The following is a 14,840-nucleotide window of genomic DNA, read 5'->3' as shown; positions in this document are numbered from 1 at the left end:
GGTTTCTTGAAGTTGATGAACATTTCGTAATTCAGTTAATTGCTTCATCTTCATCATATGTCTCCTCCACCTAACCTCTCCCTCTCCGCCTCACTCTTCTTCTTTGGCAGAAGGTCGTCCGATAACTTCTGATGGTGACCTTCAACCAAAAAAATAGTAATATCCTAACTTCAATCTAAAAATATTTTTTTTTCTTCTTCTTCTCTTCGACAAAGGGGATGAGCCACTTCACCAAAAAGTTCTGGCCAAATAGTTTCTTCAAGATCTGGTTTCGAGACCTTCAAGGATCTGGTTTCGTCAAGCGTCAAAAAGACAGATTTAATGTTTTTAATCTTTTAGAATTTATTTTATTATGGCCCTCAAGAGTGTTGTTTGTACATCTTCCGGAATTCATTTCATTCTGGCCTTTAAGAGTGTTTCCAGAAAAAATTTGTAGGGTTTTTTACCCATATAGGTCAAATCGAACTGTCAGACACTTATTCGGTCCACAACAACCAGTTGATCACAACAGAAGTGATCTGGGACCAAAGTGCCCGCTTTAGGCCCCAAGATAATTGAGGGTCTCGTGTTTGGGTTATATTTGTTCGTTTCAAAATAATAGTTGTATTCAGAAAAAATTTGTACCACGATTTATCATATCTAAGAGGTCAAAAGTTCAAATTCGCCCTAAACAGAAATTGGGGACCAAAACATAATAGCTCAAAAATAATGTACAAATAAACGTTCGATTACTAGTCCATAGTTAAAGAAAAAGACAGGGTGACTGACATTTTTGGCGTGAATCGTCAGCCAACTTGTGGATTCACGCCACTTTCTTGTTGTTTTCCCGGTTCTCTTTCAAGATAATAAAGCTCAATCTTTCTGTTTAAACAAAACAGAGTACAACCACTTTGGTTTTTCTTTTTTTCTGATAAACCAAAGAAAGAGTTATCTTCTCTCAACTAATTGAAAAAATGAAAGCATTGATTATTAAAATAAAATTAAAAGTAATAAATATCCGTGTAGAGGATACCTCTGTCCTTAAGACAATTTACACCATGTATATTAGTACCAACAGTAATGGTGTACGTCTCCCAGGATAAAACGGATTATCTATCAAGTTAAAGATGGTACCTCTTAGTTATGATAGTCTGATGAACTTTGTAAGCAATACGAACTTCTGAACAATGACCCTCAAATTCTAATGCTTGAAAATGAATGCTCAGAAATGCTAAAAATTGATAGTTTAGTTTGCTGAATTCTCATGGTATTTAATAGGGGTATGGAAACACTTTGTATGGGTGCCTATAGACGAATGGATGTTTCCAACAACCACATTTGACTGTTGGGTTTCAAGTTTAATTTCGACCATCAGATCTCAACGGATCTATCTAGATCCAGCGCCACGAACGCCTACCGTTGGATCCCAACGAATCTATCAAATTTGTTGATTACATCTCAACCGTCGGATCAAATCTCTAATCTTAAAAACTAATGGCTCCTAGCGACAATGCACACGTACGAAGTGGGTGTGGGTGCCTCTAAAGCACCCTATACGCCGACGCCACGCGCAATGCTTGTGCAAACCACACCAAGCGCACCATCGTCTCAAAGATGTATAACTTTCCTTATTTATCCAATATGGTACTAATAATAAAACTACACGTTGTAATTATCCTTATATATTTCTCAAGTAAATCAATGATAACTCATTCATATGAAATCAGATTTTGACAAACTTTATGTCTAAATTCAAGAGCTCGACGAGACGGATCCAATGGCTTGTTCTGATCCTGATTTGGACAACATTTGCTTGCCCAAAATGTCAAAAAACAGACCCAATTTCTACATTTCTCTCTGATGAAAGCTGGGTGAATCTGAACCGTCGGATAAGGATTTTTATTACTTAACCATAAGTGAAATACAATTTACCTTCAAAGGTAGTTTGAGAAAAACTTCCTAATGCGGTTAAAAACACAAACTTCATTCATCTCAAAAAGCTTTTCAAACTTCTTGACCAAATCTTCAGTCAACGCCTCCCCTTTGACCACGAAATCCTTCCCTCTCTTGTCGTGATGATGGTGATAGTATTTCTCACCCAAAGTAATCGGGACCTGAACACGCTTCACTATGAAAGTTCTGACTGAATTTGGTTTCATCGCCGGCCATCAACATGTCGTTTCCCCACAGAATCTCTCTATGATGAAGATGATGATTGCGATGGTGACGGTATCGTGACAGACGGTTAACACGAGTATGATGGAAGTGACGATTGATTGGACGGAACCTGACGTAATTTAACGGTCAGACTACTACCACCTACGACGCTTATGATAGACGGCTTGGAGGCACAAGTGGATAGGTGATCATAACCTGAACAGCATATGACTTAATTATGATGGATTGCGTAAACATAGTGTTGGAATCGGAGCCGATTTTGGCTCGACCCGACTCGTCAAACTCAGAAACGGAATGCGCCATTGCGTTCGTCTCGTCGAGCTCTTCAATTTAGAGCCAAGAATCACTCAAATCCGATTCCGGATGAATGAGAAATTCAAGGTTAAAGTTTGAACAAAGATCGGTTGAAATAGGTACTAAATTGTCAAAGAGGACAAGTTAAAATAGGGACCATTCAAGCAACGCATGCGCGTCCGCATCTGGACGGCTGGCGTTCTGTCCGCGGGAATCCGCGAAGATCTAACGATCCACGTTCTCCCCGCGTCGGGACAGAGGCGGGAATTTGCAAGATCCCACCGTTGACGGACACGTGGCTAGCGCGTGGGATAAAATCGGTACAGATCAACGCCATCTAACGGCTGCTGTTTCACCCGAGTTGTTAAGGCAAATCCAACGGTCTAAAACCCAGCCGAAAATCCCAGTTATATAACCAACTCTTCTCAAAGAGTTGTGTCCCTAAAAACCAAGAGTTTTCTCCCCAAAACTCTAGAGATGTGTCCCTAAAAACCAAGAGTTTTGTCCCCAAAACTCTAGAGATGTGTCCCAAAATAATATACCTATTCAATTCCTATATAAACCCACCAAACCCACTTCATTTTTCATCAATTCAATTCACTCTCTTCTTCTCTTCTCTTATAAGAAATTAGAAATTCTGGTTTGTCTAGAATATCTAATTAGCAAGTATTTCTAAGAGTTCTGGTTAGACTAGAATATTTAGAAAAAGAAAGGAAAGAAGATTTAAGTGACATTTGAATTTCCGAAGCATCCAGAATATCATCCGCATTTAGTCCAAGAGCTCATACAACTTACAAAGGTTCGTCCGCTTTCAGAATATAGAAGTACCATCTTAAAATTTCTGAAAGGTTAGTCGTTGTATCCCGAAGGCATTCACCCTAACGTTTGGTACTGTTACGGGGGTGTAAAATGTCTTAAGGAAAGAGAATCTATTCTCGCCTCGACTACATTAACCGAAAGAAGGAATATTGATAAATCATTATTCTTTAATAATTTATCTCTCTATCAGTTAGAGAAAGGAAACTCTGTCTAAATCAAGCCAAGACAGAGAGAAATCGACTTATCGATTAATAACTAGAGATACAACACATAGTTCCCTCTATGTCCAGCCAAAATCCCTACTGAATCCTAACCTAGGTACTTGGTCTGTCCACAAAGTGTACTACTTAATCTCACTAAATCTGGACGGCCCAGGTACCCCAACCATGCATTAGTACATCTTGGAGGTTACATAAATATGATCCGATCGAAAACAACCGTGATACATGGCCTGGCACGAATCCCGGCCGAATGACGTGTCGGACCGTGATTTAGAGAGAGAATTTTTTTTTCTTTCTCTCTCTAAATCATGGCCCGACACGTCATCCGGCCAGGATTCGTGTCGGGGATAGTGTCATTCCCCGATCAAAAATGGGTTAAGATTCCTCTAAATAGAAGGTAATTTAATACGATGAGAGATCAAGTATATGAATATATGAATAACAACCAAAAATCAAAAAGGATTTAAAGTAAGCTAATTTAAAATCTTAATCAAAAGAAACGTGAAATAATACTTTACACAACTCATACTATCTTGTACTTAAAAAAACAAAGAATGAAATTGTGAGAGGCGGTTGGTGGTGTTAGGCGGTTTGGTGAGAACTGCTAAATTTTGGAAGTTACTTAAAATTTCAAATTGAAATTGGCGGTTTGTCCAATGGCGGTTTATGGAGCCAATTTGTGGCAGTTTCTAATTGTGGCAGTTTCTAATTGTGAATTGGATTCACAAATTGGACCCGGCTTATATTATTATAAATAGGGGTTAAGGGCCAATGTATAATCACACCAACAACAACACAACAACTACTCAATAGAGAGTTAGAGAGTGTGAGCAAGTAAGAGAGAAAATTTATTCATAGTTTTTTAGCGGTGTTAAATTTCTCGGTCGTCGAAGATTTAGTATAGAGGTTAATTTCTATACGGTACCATCTTGGGACGAACTTGCGGGTTGTGTGAGTCGTCTTCATCTATCCTTCAATAAAGATTTCTTTTCGCCCGAGGACGTAGGCTTTAAAGCCGAACCTCGTTAAATTCTGTTCGCATATTTGATTTTGACTTAGCTTTTCGATTAATCTTCATAGTCGGATCAATTTCTAGATAGGTTCGATAGCTTCCGCGACTTTTAGTTATAACAATTGGTACCAGAGCCTTGTTGAGATTGAACGAAGAGAAGATGGGATCGAGAAGTGGTACGGTCAAATCAGGGAAATATGAGATAGAGAAGTTCAATGGGAAAAACGATTTTTCTTATTGGCGGATGCAGATGAAGAATCTGTTAATCTCGCAGAAATTACACAAGACGTTGACGGGAAAGAAACCAGGAGATATGTCAGATGAGGATTGGGAAGAGTTAGATCTCGAAGCACGGGCTACCATTATGTTGTGTCTTGAGAGGGACGTGGCGTTCCTAGTAGACGAAGAAACAACGGCGGCGGGTGTGTGGTTAAAGCTAGAAAGCAGTTTCATGACGAAAACTTTAACGAATCGGGTCTACTTAAAATCCAAATTATTCACATGTAGAATGGAAGAGGGTTCTTCTATTCAGGAATACGTGAATAGGTTTGACAGGATTATCTCAGATTTGAAGGATATTGATGTTAAGGTTGAGGATGAGGACCAAGCCCTCATATTGTTACTTTCATTACCTAAATCCTATGAAAACCTTGTTCAAACTTTGATGCTTGTTGGTGATAGTCTAAGCATGGAAGAGACGAGAAATTCGCTATTAGCGGATGACCTTCGTAAGGTTGCTACTAGCAGTATGGCGTCGGGTGGAGTAGACAAAGAACAAGCACAAGGGTTGTTTGTAACGAGGGGGAGGAGTAATGAAAGGGGAAAGGGAAAGGGCGGGAAATCTAGATCCAAATCTAGAGGCTCTTTCAAGAAAACGTGCTTTAGTTGTGGTGAGCTTGGCCACTTTAAAGCGGCTTGTCCAAAGAGAAAGTTGAAGCAAAAGAACGAAGGCTACAAGGAGAAACAAGAGATGCAAGAGGCGGGATATGTGTCAGAAGAGGCGGACGAACGTTTCTCGGTCACAGAGGTGTCTGAGAAGATCTTCGATAAGTGGATGCTTGATTCAGGGGCGTCACACCATATGTGCCCAAATAGGGAGATGTTTACTACCTATAGGAGTATAGATGGTGGTACAGTTATACTGGGTGATGATAGTATATGTAAAACTGTGGGACTCGGAACAATACGGATCAAGATGCACGATGGAGTGGTGAGAACATTGACGGACGTAAGACACATACCCGATTTGCGGAAAAATCTAATTTCCCTTGGTGTGTTGGAGCGGAACGGCTGTAAGATAATTATAGAGAATGGCTCCATAAGAGTCGTTAAGGGTTCTTTGGTGGTAATGAGAGGTACTCGTTACGGTAATTTATACAAACTTTTGGGGACAACAATTACGGGAGATGTAGCAGTAGGAATCAGTGGAAGGGATCCAACGGCTAGTACGAGGCTTTGGCATATGCGCCTTGGGCATATGTCAGAAAAGGGTCTATCTCTGATGTGCGGGAAAGGCTTGTTGAAGGACATGAAGAAGCCTTGCATGGAGTTTTGTGAGCATTGTGTGTTCGGGAAGGCACACAGGGTGACGTTCTCTACAAGCAAGCACAGGAGCAAAGAGGTATTAGACTACGTACACACCGATGTCTGGGGACCGGCAAAGTTACCTTCCAAGGGTGGTTCCAGGTATTTTGTTACATTCGTTGATGATCATTCGAGATTTGTCTGGCTTTATTTTTTGAAGCATAAGAATGAGGTATTCAACACATTCCTGGTGTGGAAAGCAATGGTTGAGAACAAAACTGGTCGAAAGCTGAAGACGTTAAGGTCGGATAATGGGACCGAGTACACGGATGGGGCATTCAAGGAGTTTTGTAATCAGGAAGGCATTGTGAGGCACTGGACAGTAGTAAACACACCTCAGCAGAATGGAGTCGCAGAGAGATTGAACCGTACACTACTTGAGAAGGCTAGATGTATGCGCTCCAATTCGGGATTAGGCGTAGAATGGTGGGCAGAATCTGTTGCTACAGCTTGTTATATTGTGAACAGATCTCCACATTCTTCTTTAGATGGCGGCATACCTTACGAGGTGTGGTCAGGTGAACATGCAGATTACGGGAGACTTAAGGTTTTCGGTTGTACGGCCTATTACCATGTTAAAGGTAACAAACTTGACAATAGAGCAAAGAAGGCAATTTTCTTAGGATATGCTACAGGAGTCAAGGGTTATCGGCTATGGTGTACGGAAGACAAGAAGTTTGTAATCAGCAGAGATGTGGTGTTTGATGAGTCATCTATTGTAGCTATGGCGAAAGCTACGGTGCCTAGTTGTGGTGATGTTGGGTCTACTAAAGCTCAAGTAGTGGAAGTAGAAATCGAAGACCAACGGGTTTCTAGGAATCATGATCAGGTGGAGCATCAGGATAATACTCAGGATAAGGAAATTGATGAACCCGATCATGAGGAGGTTCAAGGGGAAGGTACACTAGTTTTACAACAACAACAGCAGGATGTTTCGGTACACACTAGGCCGAAACGGTTATATAAGCCGGTACAGAGGTTAGGGTCAGACAAACCTCTTAGGCATTACGGGCAGGCAAATGTGGTTGAATATGCACTCTCGGTGGAAGACGACGAGCCGGTCACCTTCAAACAAGCTATCACCGCGGCGGAAAGAGAGAGTTGGTTGGTTGCTATGCAAGAAGAGATGGAGTCTCTTCACAAGAACCAGACATGGGAGGTTGTCCCATTGCCCGAAGGTAAGTCTGTTATTGGTTGTAAATGGGTGTACAAGAAGAAAGAGGATTCTTCCGAGATCAAGGGTACAAGGTATAAGGCAAGACTAGTGGCCAAGGGTTATGCACAGAAAGAAGGGGTCGACTACAATGAGATTTTCTCACCGGTCGTGAAACATACTTCTATTCGGGTGCTATTGAGTATTGTTGCTCATAGTGATCTTGAGCTGGAACAACTCGATGTTAAAACCGCCTTCTTGCACGGAGATTTGGAAGAAGAAATTTATATGGCTCAACCTGAGGGATACAAGGTTGAGGGTAAAGAAAATCAAGTATGTCGTTTGAGGAAGTCTCTTTACGGATTGAAACAATCCCCTCGCCAATGGTACAAACGATTTGATTTTTTCATGCTAAAGCATGGTTTTCGCAGAAGTGACTATGATTGTTGTGTATACATCAAGAAGCTTCGCGAAGGTGACTTTATTTATCTCCTTTTGTATGTGGATGACATGCTTATTGCTTCTCGAAGCATGGTGGAGATAAATAAGTTGAAATCTCAACTCAGTCAAGAGTTTGAGATGAAAGACATGGGCGCTGCAAAGAAGATACTGGGAATGGAGATTAAGAGAGAGCGGTCAAGTAAGAAACTGTACTTGAATCAGAAAGGTTACATCGAACGAGTAGTTTCTCGATTCGGGATGCAGAATGCGAAGGCGGTGTCAACACCTTTGGCACCACACTTCAGGCTCTCGGGAAAACAATCTCCCACTACTACGGTGGAGAAGGATCATATGGATCATGTACCGTATGCTAGTGCAGTTGGCAGTTTGATGTACGCTATGGTGTGTACTCGTCCGGATATTTCACAAGCGGTCAGTGTGGTTAGTAGGTTTATGGCAAACCCGGGGAAGACACATTGGGAAGCTGTGAAGTGGGTCTTGAGGTACTTGAAGGGTACCGTTGATACGGGTTTGTGCTTTGGTGGAGACACATGTCAGGTAAGCGGTTATGTTGACTCGGATTATGCTGGCGATCTAGATAGAAGACGATCTACTACTGGTTATGTATTTAGGGTACATGGTGCTCCAGTTAGTTGGCGATCGATGTTACAATCTACAGTTGCGTTATCTACTACGGAGGCCGAGTATATGGCTATGGCCGAGGGAGTGAAGGAAGCATTGTGGTTGTGGGGTCTTCTGGATGATTTAGGGATTAAGCAGGAGTGCGTGGATGTATGGTGTGATAGTCAAAGTGCAATCCACTTGGCGAAGAATCAGGTTCATCATGCTCGTACTAAGCATATCGATGTCAGGTATCACTTTGTACGAGATGTCATAGAGGAAGGTGATGTTTCTCTCATGAAGGTACACACAGATGAGAATCCCGCGGACATGTTGACTAAAGTGGTGACAAGTAGCAAGTTTCAGCATTGCCTGGAATTGCTACAAATCGGCTCGTGTTAAGTTGCCCGAAAGGGCGTAATGGCGACAAGGTAATCTTTATGTGAAGGGTTGGTAGAACTACGGTAGGCTTGATCCTGTAAAAGGGTACGTAGGCAACCATGGTCATATGGTGCAGTCGGATGAAGTTACAAGAAGCAGATATATCTTACAAGGAGTATCCTGGTGTTCGTCCAAAATTTGAAGTATTTCAAATTGTGTACGAGGTGGAGAATTGTGAGAGGCGGTTGGTGGTGTTAGGCGGTTTGGTGAGAACTGCTAAATTTTGGAAGTTACTTAAAATTTCAAATTGAAATTGGCGGTTTGTCCAATGGCGGTTTATGGAGCCAATTTGTGGCAGTTTCTAATTGTGGCAGTTTCTAATTGTGAATTGGATTCACAAATTGGACCCGGCTTATATTATTATAAATAGGGGTTAAGGGCCAATGTATAATCACACCAACAACAACACAACAACTACTCAATAGAGAGTTAGAGAGTGTGAGCAAGTAAGAGAGAAAATTTATTCATAGTTTTTGAGCGGTGTTAAATTTCTCGGTCGTCGAAGATTTAGTATAGAGGTTAATTTCTATACGGTACCATCTTGGGACGAACTTGCGGGTTGTGTGAGTCGTCTTCATCTATCCTTCAATAAAGATTTCTTTTCGCCCGAGGACGTAGGCTTTAAAGCCGAACCTCGTTAAATTCTGTTCGCATATTTGATTTTGACTTAGCTTTTCGATTAATCTTCATAGTCGGATCAATTTCTAGATAGGTTCGATAGCTTCCGCGACTTTTAGTTATAACAGAAATTAATTATGATGATCAAATTAACCACAAAGTTTAACAACTAAAATCCAGCTAGATCATGATCTTCTATACATGCTCACAGATAGAGCAAGCTGAATTATTAATTAAGCGAATGGGGTTTTCTCGATGGCGAAACAAAGCCTAGAGCCGTTGCTAGCAGGTAATCGAAAACACCATATATGAACTTTATGGATATTCCCTACCATCCTCAATCTTGCAACCATAGAATTCCAGTTCTCACCAGTCAATACAAATTTCCTCATACTTGGCAAAACCTTAAATTGAAGATGAGAAATTCCTCCCTCAGAATCAACCACCATGACACCCAATCCATCCTTATTATTCTCTGAAACAACAATTCTCTCCTTCTCTCTGTTGGTTAAGTAGTTGTCTAATAGTGTTTCACAAGGAGGGAAAGATAATCTCTTCTGTCTTGGATTCGTGTCGTTACTATCAAGTTTCTTGTGTGTCAGCCAGATTAGGTCGGTGCCGTTGTGTTGAGCTATAAACTGGTGGAGGGCAGGGTGCACCGGTGGTGGTCGTAGTGGTGGTTGTGGTGCTAGGTGTCTGTGTCGTATCGCAAGTAAATGGGTAATGCCTAGTCTCAATTCCATCTCCTCAATTTCCATATTCTTGTTCTGTTTCCTTCTCTTGATTTAGAACAAAGAATCGACTACTATAATCTGATGGCCGATCACTCTCTTTATATAGAACCCACGAAAAACCTAATTCACCTCAAAACCAATCTTAGGTAAATTGTTCCAAATTGGACTTGTAACAGTGTATTTTATTTTCTTGATCGCAAGGGTTTGAAACTCCTAATGCCAGCTCACTATAGTTCCAAAACCACAGGCCGTTATTTCCCGCGGCTTTTTTGAACCGTTTGATTAAAATAGTAGGATCACTTATTGAACGTACATAAATAACCTTCTTTCAATCTATTTTCACCAATACAATCTTCTTCCCCAAGATATTTCTCGTCATAAAATTGTTCTACAAAAATATACAGCCTAATCGCCTAGGGACCAAAGAAGTGATATTTGGTGGATTTTCACTTCGTTTAATATCAATTATGTGACATCCGAATTTTTAGAATAACTGCACCACAATTGGAATAAGAGTCCAAATATTTTCATAAAGACAAATATTAATTCATCTTACTTGCATTATTATATACAACTATAGAACAACCATAAAAACAACTTACATCCATGAAATCAAATTTATTTGCCTACTTTTGATTAATTGTTCCCAAACCCTATATCAATTAAAGCACATAAATACGAAACTGTGCATAGTGATCCAGATGACCCAACCATACAATTATTCCCATCTATAATAATTTTGCTTTTTCTATGAATATCTTAGAAGTGCAATCACGATAAGAACCTGTAAATTAGTCAAAATTTGTCAATGTAGTTATTGGGTTACAAAATATATTTAGAGAGTAATAGAAATGGGAACATTTACTTTGTAAAAGCCTAACAGGTGAACAAGATCATAGTCAAACCTACTGCACATATTTTTACCAACCAAATAAAACATTGATTTAGTTTGACTAGAGCTTGAACATTTAAAGCGGCCACGTTTATTATCTATGTAATAAGGCAAAAGGGTACTTTTTTTAATTATATTCTCTTCTTCAACAACTAAAATTACATCTCTCAAATTTATATCTAAAGGTTGAGATTATACCTTCCAACTTATCTCCAACGGTTGAGATTATATTTCCTAAATTTATTTTAAATAGTTAAGATTGCACTTCCTAAATTTATCTCCAAAGATTGAGATTATAGAATTATCTATATTAACAAATACGAATTATACTCTCGTTATATAACAAAATGCAAATATGCTCGTAAATTAAAGCAAATTCTGGGATGCAAAGTGACCCGGAGTGGATATAATCTAAAGACCGATTCATGCATATCCCAAAGCTAAATAGTCATCCAAAGCTCCACCATAACCAAACCATATAAACCATTAAACATTTATATACAGATAGATTTGACAACTAACTGAACCAGATTGAGCCAGGTTCTGCCTAAGTCGGACCAATTTGATTAAAATTGTAATTATATAGATTAATTTGACCAACTGAGAGAATTGAGTTGAGCTAGGTTTAGATTAAGCCAAACCAAATTAGCTCAAGTTGTAATTAAAACAAAGTTAAACATTAATGTACACATCATCCTTCATGTAAGACTTTTCATGAAAACTCTTTTATTCTCAATGAAATTGTTTGTTTACTGTCAAAAACAGTCCTAGGAGCCAAAATGAAATTAATTTTAAAAAATATAAAATATTCATATCCATATCATCTTCTTTTCTTTCTTCTATTTCATCACATCTCTCCTCCACCCACTCTCTCTCCACTTTACCCGTCTTCTCAGGCAGAAGGTGATCAACCAATAACTTAAAGTAGCCACTTTCGACCCAATTTTATTTCTTGCTCACCTTAGTCTCTCTTCTTCATCTTATATCTTTCCTCTCCTCTTCTTCCATGAAGGGAAAGAGCCCTTTTGCCGAGAAAGGTATGACTTCGTCAAGGTGGTATCTAGATTTTCAAGGAAATACCCTTCATGGTCTGGTTTCGTCAAGGGCTATTAATGTCTTTTTATCTTCTAGAAATAATTTCATTTCAGTAGGTAAGAGTCTTTTCAGAGAAAGTGAAAAAATAGTTTATTCATGGAGGCCAAACGACTTGTTGATCACAATTAAGGGAGGTCCGGCTCAAAGCGACCACTCTAGCCCTTAAGGTAATCGAGGACCTCATATTTTGAATTTGTTTGTCGGTTTCAAAATAATTATATTTAGAACAAATTTGTAAAATCTAATAAGTTAATGATTACTAGTAAATGTGGAAAAAAATGATTACTTAACCATAAGTGAAAATTGAATTTACCTTCAAAAGTAGTTCGACAAAAGCTTCTCAAACTTCTTGACCAAACCTTCAGTCAACGCCTCCCATTTGACCACAAGATCCTTCCCCGGGAACCTAAATCTCTTCCCGTGACGGTGGTGATCATATTTCTTGCCCAAACTAATCGGAACCTGACCCGCTTCACCGTGAAAGTTCTGACTGAACTTGGTCTCATCACCGGCCATCAACATATCATTTCCGTACGGAATCTCTCCATGATGAATATGAAGATGATGATTGTGACGGCAACGGTGATGGTGACCGTACCATAACGGACGGTTAATGCGAGTATGATCGAAGTGACGATTGATTGGACGGAACCTGACATAATTTAACGGCTGACTAACACCTACGACGTTTATGACTGACGGATCGGATTTTGATAGGGTTCCGATCGGATCTGCGCGGTCAACCTCCGATTTCTCGCTTGGAAGATGGATCGTTTGGAGAGTTGAGTCAACAACGGTTGTGTCAGATTCCGATGAGGAAATAACTGACGGTCGAAATTCATTTGCGGGTAGATTAAACGGCATACGAGCTTGGGAGAGGATGAAAAGGGAAAAGATAACGGTGAGGTTAACGGCGAGTTTTGCCATGGTTAATATATGTAAGTTGAGTAATGAGTCCATAGAGAGTAATTAGGAAACCCAATTTGTAGAGAGTGGAATTGAGAGTTCGGGCAAAACGGGCAGTTGATTTTTTCCAATCAACAATTGACTGAAGTTAGTCCCCGGGCAGTGCAGAAAACGATTGATTTTGGATTAATTAGATGTGGAGTCTGGAGTCTTTTTTTTTTTTTTTTTGTTGAAGGTGGAGTCTGGAGTCTGATCTACTGCTTTGACAAATTAGAAAAAAAAAAATTGGCCAAAACTCCCTAAAAACTTTGGCCTTTGGTTAAAAAGGATTGGACAATTTTTTATGGGCTTCAGCTCCCTGTGGCATTTTTGTAAATTATCTAATATAGGGAAAAGACAAAACTGACCTTATTGCAAACTAGTTTGCAAACCAGTTTGCAAACCAATTTGCAAAGCAGTGCAAACTAGTTTGCAAGGCAAACCAGATTGCAAACCAGTTTGCAAATCAGTTTGCAAAGCTTTGCAAGGCAAACCAGATTGCAAACCAGATTGCAAACCAGTTTGCAAATCAGTTTGCTAATCAGTTTGCAAAGCTCTGCAAGGCAAACCAGATTGCAAACCAATTTGCAAAGTAGTGCAAACCAGTTTGCAAATCAGTTTGCAAACTAGTTTGCAAAGCTTCGCAAAATCAAACCCTAACAAAATAAGTAACTAAAAAGTAAGATTATATAAAATGTGAGGGTTTTTAGAAAATCTGAGGGTGTTTCTAAAATTTTCCTTTATACAAAGGTCAATTCAGGTATACAAAATTAAGGGATTTTTAGAATTGTCCTTCAAGCCTATTTCCAAACTTTTCATGGTGCCTAGAAGGAAAAAAAGATAACTTGTCTTTTTGACAAAAAAAAACAAAAAATTGGGTCTCCAGCCCAATTTCCTGTATATATATATATATATATATATATACTGCAATGGATTCTACTAGAAATAGTTAGTTTGGATACTATATGAGAAATGGAGGAGTCGGGTCTATCTCTTTTTTTTTAAGAGTCCGGTTGATCTACTATTGCCATTGTTGACTGATTTTTGTTGGTTTTTTTTTTTTGGGAGATTTTAAAGGGCCCTCTCATTTTTGTTAAAAGCCCCCCCTCAATGATAATTTACCAAGTAAAATGGTTCATGGGGAGGCCTTTTAACAAAATTGGGGAGGCCTTATAAAACTTCTTTTTTTTTTTTGTCGAATATTGATTTTTGTTGGTTAGGTTTCAAAAAGAATTTTTATATGGGGATGCGTGCCAGTAATAGTAGTAATATTTTTATTTTATGTACCCAACCATGGTACGGCGTTTCATTACAAAAACATGAATTTTGGATCCGAGGGCCGGAAAATAGATCTTAGTAACATTATAAGTTCAATATAAACATGAAGATTGTGTTTGTTTTTTTAATTTTTCAAACCTGAAATTTGGATTGGGAGCAAATTCAGATTTCAGATTTTTTTTTTTTTGATGAAATCAGATTTCAGATGTTTGTTTCTTTTATTAGTGAAATCTGAAAATTAAGTTGAATTGTGCATTTGTCTGAATTGGTTGAATTAGAGTTCATTTTATTCAGACTTCACAGCAAAGCTGAAATGAAGGCATAAATTCTGAAATGTGTAAAATGTTGTCTATGTCCATATAATTTAGAATAATCTTTTTTCTCCACCAAGGACAACAAAACCATCACCAAAGTCCACCACCACCACCACCACATACCACCACCAAAGTCCACCACCACCATCACACCGCCTTCACAGAAAATACCACGAAGACAACCACAAGAAACTCCATGAAAGCCGTTGTTGAAAAGTTTG

The 14,840-nt window shown here is 39.2% G+C and overlaps 1 long non-coding RNA gene across 1 annotated transcript; it reads left to right on the top strand.

The window, feature by feature from the left end:
• Positions 1 to 3,871: 3,871 nt before the first annotated feature.
• LOC147569377 (uncharacterized) lies at positions 3,872 to 13,273 on the top strand. The gene is made up of 3 exons (XR_015231253.1): positions 3,872 to 4,053; positions 9,490 to 13,184; positions 13,224 to 13,273. It is a non-coding gene; the product is annotated as an uncharacterized LOC147569377 (long non-coding RNA).
• Positions 13,274 to 14,840: the final 1,567 nt, after the last annotated feature.

This window comes from Eschscholzia californica, unplaced genomic scaffold (assembly GCF_041429995.1).
Source record: "Eschscholzia californica isolate CP2 unplaced genomic scaffold, dmEscCali1.0.p SCAF_1, whole genome shotgun sequence".
NCBI classification, from domain to species: domain Eukaryota; kingdom Viridiplantae; phylum Streptophyta; class Magnoliopsida; order Ranunculales; family Papaveraceae; genus Eschscholzia; species Eschscholzia californica.
The sequence above is the reverse complement of the archived record's forward strand: the minus strand, read 5'-3'. Positions and strand labels throughout refer to the sequence as shown.